Below are 16635 nucleotides of genomic sequence, written 5' to 3' on the forward strand. Positions count from 1 at the left end.
TATCATTTAAGGTATCACATATCACTCATTCATAAATGACAAGGGTGCACTCTGCCTACCAAGTCAAGACATCTCTTATTATAATTCATTCATACATATATCAAGTAAGGGACACAAGTCTACCAAACATGACACAACATTTTTTACTTTATCACATATATCATATCATTCTTTTAATCACTTAGGAATGAACTTTATCATTTTTATTTAATCCTATACATTACAATAACATCATTAATATAACTATCATAGACTCATATAGTCAAATAGGAACAATCATGCATCAACTCTAAGACTATACTCATAAGCGCATAGTCATAGGCTAACATTATCACCTAACATAAATAGAAGAACAAATACTTTCAGTTAATCACATCTAGATAGATGTGATCATACTCCACATAAATCAACTACAAAAATAATTATTTTACTTCAAGTAGTACCGAAAGGCCATGATTATCATATTGCATAAAGTAATGTCGACAAGGCACATCAATTCACATAGTACCGCCACCATAAGTGGACCATACCAATCGCAACATAATTAAAGTCTAACTAAGGTAAAATAAAAAGAATTAGGGAAGCATACCCCGCTCCTTCTTACCACTTCGATTTCAAGGCTAAATCATCCTATTCAATATCATAAGTGCTTACCCATGGCCATAACCAATAATTCAATAAAATTATATCAATAATTAATGAAACAAGGTCAATTCATTACATACTCATCAATCTAATAAAACCTAGATATCAATTTACTACAATTATCACATCAATCAATATCCAATAAAATATTAAATTAGAAATCACAAGTCTTAAGTCAATATCAATTCAATAAGCCTAATATTCAACAGATCTAAGAATATTCAATAATGAATTAATCGAATTGAAACAGCCTATAAACCAATCAATCATAATCTATGCATGAATCAAAAGCCCATAACAATATACACTTGAATTCGTCAATATCAAAGCATGATCCCATAACCCATATTTTTTTCAAATTGAGAGATTTGTGAATGTCAAGGTTTCATGAAGAATTTAATTGGAAAACATCAATTCAACATCAATAACATCATATCTTAATTTGAAAACCTATCATGCAAGAACCAAAGACTTAGAGTAGAAATTGGACTTTTCATCTTTTTGAAATCTTTGAAAATCATCTCTAAAATTGGCTCTAAGGTGATAGAAAGCCTTAAATTAAGAACTCACAAACCTTATTAGAATAACCCAATGATAATTGAAGAAAAAACTCTATTGAAGAACCATCTTCAAGCTCCATCTTCACCTTGAACTCTCATGGAGGTTTTTGGAGAAACGTTGGGAGCGAATGTGTTTTAATTTAGGTGTTAGGGTTTAAATGAGAGTTTAATGACTTATATACACTTAAAATACCCATAAAAACTCAAAATAACCGTCCTCATATTTTAGAAGACTTGGGGTGAATTTTACAAAAACCCAAGCCCCTAACAAAAAACTGGCAGCACCATCGACGCCCCACCATCGACGGGACGTGGTCTTGATTTAGGTGTTAGTGTTTAAATGAGAGTTTAATGAACTATATACACTTAAAATACCCATAAAAACTCAAAACAACCATCCTCACATTTTATAAGACGGGGTGAATTTTCCAAAACCTAAGCCTTAACAAAAACTGGCAGCACCATCGATGCCCCACCATCGACGGTCTGTGGATGAGACGACGCCCTGTCATTGGGCTCTCGTGGTTTTCTCCTGCTTCTCCTCAGCCTGCAATATTTCAGGCTCCATCGGTTCCACCCATCGATGGGACATTGCCTGGTCGATTGGTCGTCGTTTTTGTAGTCCTTTGGCCCTCCTGCCTGGCAGTCTTGAGCTCCAAGTTGGGGTACTCCTTCTAGGTCCCCCTGCGGGTCTTACATGAAGTCGTACCTGGAAGTCAACGAAATATGTTCGTATATGAGTTTTAGACCTACCACATCAATTTTATCCAAAACAAACATGTAAAACTTGACATAACATGCATACACACAAGGTCGTTTCAAGGCAATCCTTTCGAACATCATGGATGTTCTTGGACGTTTAACCTCCAATCTTCATGGAACTTGATACACAACCTATATACACCATAATAACTCATATAAGGACCTTATGACCTCATTAATCACATATAAACACATAAAACAACATATGAGGCAAATAGATGACTTAGTCGTCAAAAGTCTTAGTCGTCCTGTGACTTTTGACTTCCAATGCACCTAAACTCTTAGACACTGCCTCTATACAATATTATTGACCATTTAGGACCTTAGACAACAATTACAACCATTAGGCTCTAGCTTTACCTAAGTCATTGTCGGGGGCTTACATTCTCTCCCACTTGGACAAAATTCGTCCTCGAATGACTCTTGCCACTCTCTGAACACTCCCAATTGTAAAGACTCAATTAGAAACTTATGACCATACCATATAAAATCTCATACAATACAAACATCTAGGAGAACATCAATTTCACATAATCAAGAGATTCACAACACAACAAGAAACTAGAATACAATTCTATAGCCCATTAAGCTATAAAACTCATATGCTTCATTCCGAATGGAAAAAACTCATTTTATATTCAATATCATGCTTATATACATCAATTATAACCACATTTCAACAATTTTAAACAAAAATAAAATAGTCAATTTTTTCGCAAAATTTTTACATTGAGCAGGCAATACTTACAGTGAACATGCTTCAGAATTTTTAACAATGCAACACATATGAAACTCTTTATAAATGCTCTACAAATCAATATCATATAACAACTTAAATCAATTAGCAACCTATGCTAGAGGCACATGAATCATGTTACATCCGGGTTTACCCCCTAGACGTAGCCGGCGTCGTTATCCTCTTTGAGGAATAAGACAAGCCTCTTAGTCTTACATCATTGCATTCATCGATTAAATATGGAAAAATTTAAAACTTTTAAACTACTTCAAATTGGAGGTTTACATAGACCTCTACATACACATAATCATAATAATATCGAGTGTACATAGACTCGTTTGTATAATAAGATTGCATAGTCTTCTACTTTTATTTCACACACTGGTATAGTAAAGAAATAGAGTCATAAATTCGTCTCGTCTCATAAACCATCTAAAGGAGGACAATAATATTGGGCATAGCTCTACATCAATAAAAGTAAGAAGTATATAGGCTTTATACAACTTTGTCTCAAATAGGAAATAGAGACAATACAAAAGTTGTAGTAACTATGTAACTTCACAAAGAGAATAATGGCATCGTCCTGGGGTAAAATGAGGACCTACCACTTGGATAATAGAAAGTCCAAGTCTTCCTTCAAATCACCTCAAATCAACTTCAATGACCGGAACCTAAAATATTTGGGACAAGGGAAGAAAATGGGGTTAGTACCACATGTACTAAGTGTGAGATCTTATGCACATACACAAACAAAACATGCTAAAAAGAGACTTTTTACTAAAACATGCAATTTTTCCCCTTTTTGGGCTTAATGCAAAGTCAAGTAAATCATACAAATCAACTAAACATGCTCACTATCCCAACACACTTAAAATCATGAGATACTACAACCCTAGCATAAAGGAATAATATCACAAGAATGAATAAGAGTTGAGCATATCATAATAAGCAAGACACTACTCACAAGTTCTTATTAAGTCAGCAAGGGCAATGACCAAGCAAAGCCCCAAAACCTTACTAAATAAAGTATCGACAAGAAAACATGACCACTGTCCAACTTTACATTTCATGGAATTTAGGCTTACAACTTCATCTTATATTAAAATAATAACCCAAGGCATTTTCATAAATGAACGAATAAACATATCGTATCAAGAATATAACATGGTCATCATATATATATATATATATATATATATATATATACACACACACACACACACACACACATCATATATTATCATAACATAAACATATAAGAAACTCCTCCTAAGACTCCCCTCAAGACTAACCAGTGCAATGTCTAAGTAGAGTCCCATACCCCTACCTAGACTAAGCTAGACCCTTAAATTATCCAAGTGAGAGTTCAAGTCCTTTAATTCGTTTTAACTTGTGGGAACATCTTACCCTAACCGACATAGACCACATGAGCTAGTGTGGAATCCGGTGTCATAAAACCCTACACCAAAAGAAGGCGGACTACTTGCCAAGGTTGTACCAGAACATAAAACATAGCAACTACGTGGATCCACTAGCTAGTATTCATATGGGGGCAACATAGTTCAATAACTAGGAGATTTAGTTGGGATCCTCTTTATGCGTCATGCATTATGATCTCCAAATCTCAAGAGTGGTGTAGTGATCCTACCTTTCCTATGTGAAAAGGGACGCTCCTCTATCTAGTTCACTCGGTGCTAAGCTAGAGTCCCTTTTTTTAAATGTCTTTAAGCCTTTAATTATCAATCATAACTTAATTTAGGCCATACGGTTTACCCCTTGTATACTCATCATCATCAATAGCTCAATAGGAGTTGTATGAGTTTAAGTCCTTTCATCACAATTCCTATAGGTGAGGTTAACACTTTAGCATTTCATAACATTTAAGACATATTGATAGTTTTCACCATCCTTATAGCACATACACCTTAATTAACCTCACAACATTGTCAAGACATTTTATTTCAACATCATACCATCCTATAATCTTAATATGTAATATCATATCTTAACAACAATTAATCACAATTGGAATACATTCTAAGACTTACAACATCATTCTCATAGTCTATTATCAAGGTCTTACCATCAAACCATAACTCAACCCAACTTGGAGAGTAACATCATAACAAAAAAATAATAAATAGAATAACAAGTCCAATTGCATCTCTATAACACAATTCATCTTTAGATCACAACTTGAGACAAGATACATAGGCTAATTTCACATTATAATCCGTAAACTAAATTACATCTCAAGAACTAGTTCTTGCTAACCTTCAATGGTGAGTTCTTGTCGAGAGAGAAATAAGATCGAAGGAAGAGAGTTGATTTTTAGAGTTGGCTTTAGGTTAATGATGGTTAAGGGTATTTATAGAGGGGCTTAATTAAGATCATTAGTTTCCCTTTAATCACTATCTAACCCCAAAACTATTTAATTATTTTAAATGAAATCATTAAAATCCATCAATGAAATTCGACCCTCACCGACGAAACCCCATCGACAGTCTGTTGGTGGGTCAACGGACACCCCCCCTCCGTCCTGCACTTCCGTCGTCTCTATCAGAGACTGTGCAGGAGAGGATTCCTCCACTTTTTCTATGTATGGTATGACAGTGACCTCGACGCCCCGTCGAGCCCATGACGCCCCGTCGTCCCCTTCCGTCGAGTGTAACAGTAGCTAGATAAACAAGGGCCTTCACAATCTTTATAAGTGAGGGATGACGGTGGCCTTCGATGTCTCGTCAAGCCCATGACGCCCCGTCGTCTTCCCCGTCGATGCACACTGCCAAACAGTGTTGCATCAAACTGTAGGGGTTTCTTCTCGAGGATCCTTGGTTGGTCCTTGGGGAGTTGCACCCAGATGTTTCAATTATGAAACCACCCCAACACCCATTAGCTATCTTTTCACTCATTTCCATACATGTTTTACTTCTAATAGTTAGTAAAAAAGGCTAAGTCACACTAACATCTCTTTGAACCAACTTCCCGGACGTCTTTGGACATTTGGTTCTTAAACCTTCTAAATAACCTATATTCTTTAAAAATGGACTTAGAAACAATGTTTAGACTTTATGACACCTATATAAGGCTTTTTTCATGAGTCCCTGATTTTTTTCCAAGGTGTTACATTATCCCCCCCTTAGGAACATTCGTCCCCGAATGACACTAAAACTCTTTAAAAGGAGGGAATAGACCCAAGACTAGCAGCCCAACAAATCAACAATATCCATTTAACATAAATCATGACACTTCAACAAGGCAATTACCAAAACTCATATTACCACACCTATGGCTCAAAACACTTCATCATGAGGCATTTCCTTCTCACAACACTTATGATCTCAACATACATCATATGGGTCAATTAGCACAAAGTTCATCTTAACAGCATGCTACCTATCATTTCATGAAGACTCACCATATCTGAATGCACAACATAAGTCAAAACATGCAAAAACAAAATTTCAAGTTTTTAATACCAATACTATAGTGAATTCGACTTAATGTGAGGCTTTCAAAAATGTCATTTCTTTTTGCAAAATTTCACCCCAAAATCAAGAAACTCAAATCTTTGACATAATTATATGATTAAAAAGAATGGATAACCTTAATTCCCAAAAAGATGAGGATAACAGGATTTCATATCGGCGTCGGCCTCCTATGTAGCACCCTCAATTAATTGATTTTTCCATAACACTTTCACGGATACCACCTCTTTATTCCTCAACTTTTTGACTTGCCTATAAAGAATTTGAACCAGGACTTCCTTATAAGAGAGGTTATCCTTGACAACAAGACCCTCAATAGGAAGAATGGACTCGGCATCACCGATACACTTTTTCAACATAGAAACATGGAAAACCGGATGAATCAAAGCCAATTCACCAGGTAGTTTCAATTCATAGGCAATTTTACCAACCCTTTGCAAGATTTCATAGGGAACCACATAACAAGGACTCAATTTCCCTTCTTGCCAAACCTAACCACCCCTTTCATTGGTGAAATTTTTAAATACACCTTATCACCTTCTTCAAACTCCAAATCCCTTCTCCTATTATCGGCATAAGACTTTTGCTGACTGTAGGCCGTTTGCAACCGGTTCCTTATGATATGAACCTTTTCCAAAGTCTTATAAATCAACTCAGAACCAAGTAGTGATGACTCACCCACTTCAAACCATCCAATAGGAGACCTACACCTCCTACCATACAAGGCTTCATAGGGAGCCATGGAAATGGATGAATGAAAACTATTGTTGTAGGATAACTCCACTAAAGGTAAAGGCCTATCCAACTCCCTTTAAAATCAATAATGCAAGCTCTAGGCATATCTTCAAGGGTTTGTATCGTACGCTCCGCTTGACCATCCGTTTGAGGATGAAAAGCGGTGCTAAACTTCACTGCAGTACCTAACCCTTTTTGGAACGACCTCCGAAATCTACATGTGAATTGTAGACCCCGATCCGATATGATGGATAATGTAATGCCATGGCGACAACACAATATCATCTAGGAAGATTCTTGCATAATCCCCCGCCAAATATGTAGACTTAATGGGGATAAAGCGAGAGGATTTAGTTAATCGGTCCACAACCACCCATATGGAATCATAGGAATTTTGGGTCCGGGGTAAACGTACTAAAAAGTCCATATCGATGTCTTCCCACTTCCAAGTTGGAATTCGGATCTCTTCTAGTAAGCCACCCGGCTTTAGGTGTTCGGCCTTTACTTGTTGACAATTCGGGCACTTAACAACAAATTCCGCTATGTCCCTTTTTAGACTTTCCCACCAATATATTTCTCTTATGTCATGGTACATTTTTGTCGACCCTGGATGAATTGAGTAGCGGGACCCGTGTACTTCTGCTAAGATCTGAACCCTCAAGCCATCTACATCGGGAACACACAATCTGAACCCTCAACCCATCTACATCGGGAACACACAATCTCCCTTGGTACTTTAACACACTATCCCGCCCTAGGGAGAATGATTCATTCATCATGCCAAGAATGATTCTTTCAACTCCTTCAAGGCTAAGTCAAGGTGTTGTTTGGACTTCACCTCAACCACTAACGATGGCTCAGAGTTATAATGAACTAAGGGACCCCCATCTTGAGCGCTCTCCAACCTCACCCCAAACCTATCCAACATATGCACTTCCCTTGCTAGGTCCTTTTTGGCTTCATCAAGATGGGATACACCATCCATAGTATTCTGACTTGGGGCATCCGCAAATACATTAGCCTTTTGGAGGTGATAAAGGACACTCATATCATAATCTTTCAACAACTCAAGCGACCTTCTTTGTTGGAGATTGAACTCCTTTTGAGTAAACACATATTGGAGACTCTTATAATCGGTAAAAACATCCATACCCCATACAAATAATGCCTCCAAATTTTCAAAGCAAATACCACGGCCGCTAATTCAAGGTCATGAGTGGGGTAATTCTTCTCATGTACCTTTAGTTGACTTGAGACATAATCTATCACCTTACCGTTTTGCATAAGCACACACCTCAAACCCACTCAGGATGCGTCACAATACACCACAAAACCCTTTGTACCCTCCGGTAAGGTCAACACCAGAGCGGAAGTAAGCTTATCTTTCAACAATTGGAATCTCTTCTCACATGCCCCTAACCACTCAAACTTTTTACTCTTATGGGTCAAAGTAGTCAAAGGAGATGCAATGGACGCAAAACCATCCAAGAACCTCCGGTAGTAGCCCGCTAAACCCAAGAAACTCCTAATGTCAGTCGGAGTCAATGGTCTTTAACTCCATTACTGGAAATGATGTGCCCAAGAAAAGTAATCAATCTCCACCAAAACTCACACTTAATATATTTGGCATACAATTGATGTTCTTTAAGATTTTGCAACACTACCCTCAAATGACCCATATGATCATCTTCATTCTTCAAATATACCAAGATATCGTCAATGAAGACAATGACAAACAAATTAAGGAAATTTCGAAATACTCTATTCATTAGGTCCATAAATGCCGCTGGAGAATTAGTGAGACCGAAAGACATGACCAAGAACTCATAATGCCCATACCTAGTCCGAAAGGTCGTCTTCGGTACATGCTCCCCTCTCATCCTGAGTTGATGATACCCCGACCTCAAGTCTATCTTTGAAAAGTAATTCGCCCCTTGGAGTTGGTCAAATAAGTCATCAATCCGAGGGAGAGGGTACTTATTCTTAATGGTGACCTTGTTGAGTTGGCGGTAGTCAATACATATTCTCAACGACCCATCCTTCTTTTTGACAAACAACACCGGAGCACCCCATAGAGATATACTAGGCCTTAAGCCTTTGTCAAGCAAATCCTTGAGTTAGCCTTAAACTCTTTCAATTCGGCTGTATCCATCCGATATAGAGGGATTGAAATGGGGTTAGTTTCCGATAGTAAATCGATACCAAAACCAATTTCCCGTTCGGGAGGAATACCGGGAAGGTCATTAGGAAAAACCTACGAAAATTCTCTCACTACGGGGATCGACTCAATATGAGGGATTTCGGGATCCAAATCTTGGACTCTTAATATATGATAAAGAGAACCCTTTGATATCATTTTACATGCTTTTAGACAAGATATTATGCGACCTCTAGGAATAGAATTTCCCCTCTTCCATTTAATAATGGGTTCATTTGGAAAGTTAAACTTCACTACTCTTGTCCTACAATCTAGGGATGTAAAACATGCATGTAACCAATCCATACCCAATATAATATCAAAATCAAGCATATCAAGTTCTACTACATCAACATAAGAAACTCTATTGGGAAATGAAATAGGACAATTTCGATAGACTCTTTTAGCAACAACCGACTCTCCCACCAGAGTAGATACAAAAAAAGGCTCATGCAAAATATCGGGTAAAACATCAAACTTTTTAGCTACTAGTGAAGTAACAAAGGAAAAGGTAGCACCCGGATCAAGTAAAGCATACGCATCAAGAGTAAAGATTTTTAACATACCGGTCACCACATAAGGAGAGGTCTCTTGCTCACCCCTAGAGAGGAGAGTGGTTCTTCTTGGGAGCATCACTAGAACCACTTGCTTTAGCTTGGCCACTACCCTTGTCCTGAATCTTCAAGTTTGGAAAATTGATCTTCCAACATTTTAATGCAGGAGAAATATTTAGAGAGAAAAGAGAGTTCTATCAAAAATTTTCCGAATGCTCTCTTTCTTGATTTACAAAGTCTTAAATAGAAGAGAAACGATAAGAGGAATCTAGTTCCTTGTCTGTGATTGGTCGAGGCCCAGATTTTCTTGATAAGCTCTGGTCCTCTTTTGAAGAGATAAGATAAGTGGGGTCCACTGCTTTTCTTCTTTTCCGAATAGTCCAAAAGACTTTCGGTGGTGGTAGGGTCCATCTGACTTATCGATAAAGATTCCGTCTCTTTGAGACTCCTTTATCTCTTTCTGGATAATTCCCATCTGTTGATCTCTATCTGAAAGATTAATTATTCCGGTTTTTAATAACCTCAATTAAGAATAATCAAATGGATTCAAATAGTACCTTACTAGGGACTTAGGATTCATCATATCTCCATTGTCTTCACTTTGTGACGAAGCTTCACCAAGAAGTTGCATAATAGCAGCTTCATCCGGATCATTATCCAATTCTGATAATGCCTTTTCCAATTTTTTCTTTAGTTCACTCTTTGATGGTGAAGGCCTGGTTTGAGTCTTCTTGGATGAAGATGATGGAGATTCCTTTTTAGTTGGAGACCAGCCTTTGACTCGGATTTCTTTTGAAAGAAATTTGATCCTGTCAAAATCTGCAATAACAAATGTCCAACTAATAATATAAGAAAGACGTTTCTTAATAAAATATTTACAGAGCTTAATATTCTCTAGATGAGTTGATATGACTTCGTCAACTTGAAATTAAGGATATTTATCTGCAAATTGCTTAGGCATAACTTGTTCAGTTCCACCAAAACATCTCCACCATTCGTAGAACCATCTTGGGATAACGGAAGTTGCTACTTCTGGACAGTATTTCACTAACTAAGTATGAGTGGTTGGCCTAACATATAAGAAGTTAGTCTAAGCATTTTTATAATCATACCAATTATATGTTTTTGGGTTAAAACGTTTGGAAAAGTTGGTAGGAGTTTTTTAGTGGTCGACTTGCCACTCAAATGGAGAAAAAATCTTTTTAATAGTAAATTTGGAATAGGCAATGCTTTCCGGATCTGACTTATCAGCGAGTTCATGTTCAATCTTGATAGACCCTGTATCTACGAGAATAAACTCAAAAAATCTATTGGTTTTTAATGTGCCACTTATTGACTAGATCTTAGAGAGATGATTACGTATCATCTATTTGTCCAGAGCATTCAAACCATTTGAAGAATTCAACTTAAATTTTGAATCTTTTCATATCAATAAACCATTTGTCTCTAAAGGACATTCTTTTGGATAATGGGTATGTAGCTTTGTACCAGTCTACCTTTTGCTTATGTTCTAGAAGTTTCCACCATTTATTAAGGAGTTTTTTATCAGGCTTGAATTCTTCTTCTGTAAGAACTCCGATAGAATCTATGCTAGATTCGTCTGGTTTTATATCGCTGGGTGTAGGACTTCCAGAGTCTTCGTAATAAACAATAGGAATATTTTGGGAAAAATCGACGCCACGAAGCTTCCCTTTTCTAATAGGAATTGGTTCCTCACCTTCCTGGGAACAAAAAGAAGAAGGTCTAGCCGAAGACATTCCTCTTCTTTAAGAGGCTTGATTGAACGAGTCGGATCTTGAAAACATAAGGTTAACAGATCCATCTAGAAATTGAATTACTCGGTCAAGCTGAAATTTCTCGGCTTGCACAGGTAAAGGATTAGTTATCGAGTGGAAGTTCCATTCTTCGTCAGTAAGAATGTCATTCCATTTTAATAACCTAGAAACAAAGGTGGTACTATGTTCTTGGTTTGCTTCCATGAGCATGGTAAATCCTTTAGCACTAGCCTTTGGGGCTACAGTGGTTCTTAGCAGCTTGTAGTATATACCCTATATATTACAGCTATTTCTCTGGTGTCTATCTTACTATTCATACTGTTGGTTTTGACGTTAAGCGTCAGGGTATCCATAATGTTGGGGTCATGGATATCCACCGAGAAATTGGGATAACAGTTAATGTAGACCGGGCCGTTGGCGAGGTTACTTTCTAAGACTCCTAGCAGAGAGTCATCAATGTTTTACAGTCTATAATATCTAAGTAACAAACAAATAGGAATATTTAAACCTTTACGGAATAGAGGTTTGAAAGCAAGTTGCACTAAACCAATATGAAGAAAGTTAAACTCTTTTTTGTAACGATCAATGTCAGCAGCAATCAATCTTTTAATAGTTTCTAGACTATTGTTAATAGCAATACTAGATTCACAGGTTTTAATATTAAACCTTACAAACAGGGAAAATTACCTAGTTGGTAAATCTTTTCAATGGACTTCTTAGGATGTCCCAATTTTGCAAGTCATTTTCTATTTTTTAAATAGAAACATTAACAGAGCTAATAGTATTAGAATTCATTTAAAAAATTTTGTCCTATCGAAGTTACTATACAATGAATAATTCAAGACCTCAAATATACATAGATATTAGAATCATGCTTACAGTAAGTCTTTCTAAACAATTATAAGATTTAACTATCTTGGATTTTACTTGAAATCGTTGAAAGGTCTTGGTAGTAGGAACGCCCTGGATCTAGCTCGCCCCTCTGTTCTTATACCAATCCCCTTCTGGCTACCCTACTTAAAGTCAACATTACTTGACAACCTCATTTCAACAGGCATTCAAAACCTCAAGTTTATAATTTTATAGTTCTCGACAAAGAGATAATGTAGTTATGATAACAATATCTAACTATATAACAATTCTATTATTATTCAAAGTATATTAACTTCCTGGACAGAGAATAATTTAGCTAAGCATGCTTAATCTAAACATGGCTCCGATACCATATAAGAGTGAACTAATGTAAGGGAATTGAAAGTGCGGAAATAATAAAAGGACTCACAGAATAGGCAAAACTTCTTTAATTATCTTCCAACATTTTACAGCAAGAGAAATATTTAGAGAGAAAAGACATTTATATCGAAAGTATTCCGAATGCTCTCTTTCTTGATTTACAAAGTCTTAAATAGAAGATAAAAGAAAAGAGGAATCTAGTTCCTTGTCTGCGATTTGTCGAGGCCCAAATTTTCTTGATAAGGTTTGGTCCGCTTTTGAAGAGATAAGATAATTGGAGTCCACTACTTTTCTTCTTTTCCGAATAGTCCAAAAGACTTTCGGTGGTGGTAGGGTCCATCTGATTTATCGATAAAGATTCCGTCTCTTTGAAACTCCTTGATCTCTATTTGGATAATTCCCATCTTTTGATCTCTATCTGAAAGATTAATTACTCATGTTTGTATATAACCTAAACTAAGATTAATCAAATGGATTCAAATAGGATCTTACTAGGGCCTTAGGATTCATCATATCTCCATTTTCTTCACTTTGTGACGAAGCTTCATCAAGAAGTTGCATAATAGAAGCTTCATCTGGATCATTATCTAATTCTGATAATGCCTTTACCAATTATTTCTTCATTTCACTCTTTGATGGTGAAGGCCTGGTTTGAGTCTTCTTGGATGAAGATGATGGAGATTCCTTTTTAGTTGGAGACCAGCCTTTGACTCGGATTTCTTTTGAAAGAAATTTGATCCTGTCAAAATCTGCAATAACAAATGTCCAGCTAATAATATAAGAAAGACGTTTCTTAATAAAATATTTACAGAGCTTAATATTCCCTGGGAGAGTTGATATGCCTTCGTCAATTTGAAATTGAGGATATTTATCTGCAAATTGCTTAGGCATAACTTGTTTAGTTTTACCAAAACAGCTCCACCATTGTAGAACCATCTTGGGAAACGGAAGTTGCTACTTCTGGACAGTATTTCACAAACCAAGTATGAGTGGTTGGGCTAACATATCAGAAGTTAGTCCAAGCATTTTTATAATCATACCAATTATATGTTTTTGGGTTAAAACGTTTTGAAAAGTTGATAGGAGTTTGTAAGTGGTCGACTTGCCACTCTCAATGCTTTCCGGATCTGACTTATCAGCGAGTTCATGTTCAATCTCGATAGACCCTGTATCTACGAGAATAAACTCAAAAAATCTCCTGGTTTTTAATATGTCACTTATTGACTAGAACTTGGAGAGATGATTACGTATCATTTATTTGTCCAGAGCATTCAAACCATTTGAAGAATTCAACTTCGATTTTGAATCTTTTCATATCAATAAACCATTTATCTCTAAAGGACATTCTTTTGGATAATGGGTATGTAGCTTTGTACCAGTCTACCTTTTGCTTATGTTCTAGAAGTTTCCACCATTTATTAAGGAGTTTTTTAACAGGCTTGAATTCTTCTTCTGTAAGAACTCCGATAGAATCTATGCTAGATTCGTCTGGTTTTATATCACCGGGTGTAGGACTTCCAGAGTCTTCATAATAAACTTTAGGAATATTTTCGGAAAAATCGACACCACGAAGCTTCCCTTTTTCAATTGGAATTGGTTCCACACTTTCCTGGGAACAAAAAGAAGAAGGTCCGAAGACATTCTTCTGCATGACGAGGCTTGGTTGAACGAGTCGGATCTTGACAACTTAAGGTTAACAGATCCATCTAGAAATTGAATTACTCGGTCAAGCTGAAATTTCTCGGCTTGCACAGGTAAAGGATTAGTTATCGAGTGGAGTTCCATTCTTCGTCAGAAAGAATGTCATTCCATTTTAATAACCTAGGAGCAAAGGTGGTACTATGTTCTTGGTTTGCTTCCATGAGCATGGTAAATCCTTTAGCACTAGCCTTTGGGGCTACAGTGGTTCTTAGCAGCTTGTAATATATATCCTATATATTACAACTATTTCTCTGGTGTCTATCTTACTATTCATACTGTTGGTTTTGACGTTAAGCGTCAGGGTATCCATAATGTTGGGGTCATATAAATCCACCGAGAAATTGGGATAATAGTTAAAGTAGATCGGGCCATTGGCGAGGTTATTTTCTAAGACTCCTAGCAGAGAGTCATCAAAGTTTAACTGTCTATACTCTGAGTATCAAACAAATAGGAATATTTAAACCTTTACGGAATAGAGGTTTGACAGCAAGTTGCACTAACCCAATATGAAGAAAGTTAAACTCTTTTTTGTAACGACGATGTCAGCAGCAATCAATAATTTAATAATTTCTAGACTATTATTTTTAGCAATAGTAGATTCAAAGGTTTTAACATTATACCTTTTGAACATGGAAAAATTACCTAGTTGGTAAATCTTTTCAATGGACTCCTTAGGGATGTCCCAATTTTGCAAGTCATTTTCTATTTTTTAAATAGAAACATTAACAGAGTTAACAGTATTAGAATTCATTTTAAAAATTTCTGTCCTTGGAAGTTACTATACAATGAATAATTACAGACTTGAAATATACATAGATATTAGAATCATGCTTACAATAAGTCTTTCTAAAGAATTATAAGATTTAACTATCTTGGATTTTACTTGAAATAGTTGAGAGGTCTTGGTAGTAGGAACGCCTTGCATCTAGCTCGCCCCTCTGGTCTTACAGCGATCCCCTTCTGGCTACCCTACTTAAAGTTAACATTACTTGACAACCTCATTTCAACAGGCATTCAAAACCTCAAGTTTATAATAACAATATCTAACTATATAACAATTCTATTATTATTCAAAGTATATTAACTTCTTGGACAGAGAATAATTTAGGTATGCATGCTTAATCTAAACATGGCTCTGATACCATATAAGAGTGAACTAAAGCGGCGGAATTGCAAGTGCTGAAATAATAAAAGGACTCACAGAATAGGCAAAACTTCTTTATTGATCTTCCAACATTTTACAGCAAGAGAAATATTTAGAGAGTTTTGGTGGAACTGAAAAAGTTATGCAGAAGCAATTTGCAGATAAATATCCTCAATTTCAAATTGACGAAGGCATATCAACTCTCTCAGAGAATATTAATCTCTGTAAATTTTCTTATATTATTAGTTGGACATTTGTTATTGCAGATTTTGAAAGGATCAAATTTCTTTCAAAAGAAATCTGAGTCAAAGGCTGGTCTCCAGCTAGAAAGGAATCTCCATCATCTTCATCCAAAAATACTCAAACCAGGCCTTCACCATCAAAGAGTGAACTAACGAAAAAACTGGAAAAGGCATTATCAGAATTATATAATGATCCGGATGAAGCTGCTATTATGCAACTTCTTGATGAAGCTTCGTCACAAAGTGATGACAATAGAGATATGATGAATCCTAAGGCCCTTGCAAAGTCCTATTTGAATCCATTTGATTAATCTTAATTGAGGTTATTAAAAATTGGAATAATTAATCTTTCAGATAGAGATCAAAAGAACGGAATTATCTAGAAAGAGATAAAGAAGTCTCAAAGAGACGGAATCTTTATCGATAAATCAGATGGACCCTACCACCACCGAAAATCTTTTGGACTATTTGTAAAAGAAGAAAAGTAGTGGACCCCACTAATCTTATCTCTTCAAAAGCGGACCAGACCTTATCAAGAAAATCTGGGCCTCGACCAATCACAGACAAGGAACTAGATTCCTCTTTTCTTTTCTCTTATATTTAAGTGTTTGTAAATCAAGAAAGAGAGCATTCGGAAATTTTTTGATAGAATTCTCTTTTCTCTATAAATGTTTCTCTTGCTGTAAAATGTTGGAAGATCAATAAAGAAGTTTTGCCTATTCTGTGAGTCCTTTTATTATTTCCGCACTTTTGATTCCCACACTTTAGTTCACTGTTATATGGTATCATAGCTACATACCCATTATCCAAAAGAATTTTCTTTAGAGACAAATGATTTATTGATATGAAAAGATTCAAAACCG

The 16635-nt window shown here is 36.2% G+C and overlaps 1 long non-coding RNA gene across 1 annotated transcript; it reads right to left on the reverse strand.

Moving 5' to 3' along the window:
• Positions 1-3152: 3152 nt before the first annotated feature.
• LOC114077505 lies at positions 3153-12817 on the reverse strand. The gene is made up of 3 exons (XR_003578744.1): positions 12735-12817; positions 9690-10496; positions 3153-3374 (listed from the first exon to the last, which is right to left on the reverse strand). It is a non-coding gene; the product is annotated as an uncharacterized LOC114077505 (long non-coding RNA).
• Positions 12818-16635: the final 3818 nt, after the last annotated feature.

The sequence above is a fragment of the Solanum pennellii genome, chromosome 6 (assembly GCF_001406875.1).
Source record: "Solanum pennellii chromosome 6, SPENNV200".
In the NCBI taxonomy this organism is placed as follows: Eukaryota; Viridiplantae; Streptophyta; class Magnoliopsida; order Solanales; family Solanaceae; genus Solanum; species Solanum pennellii.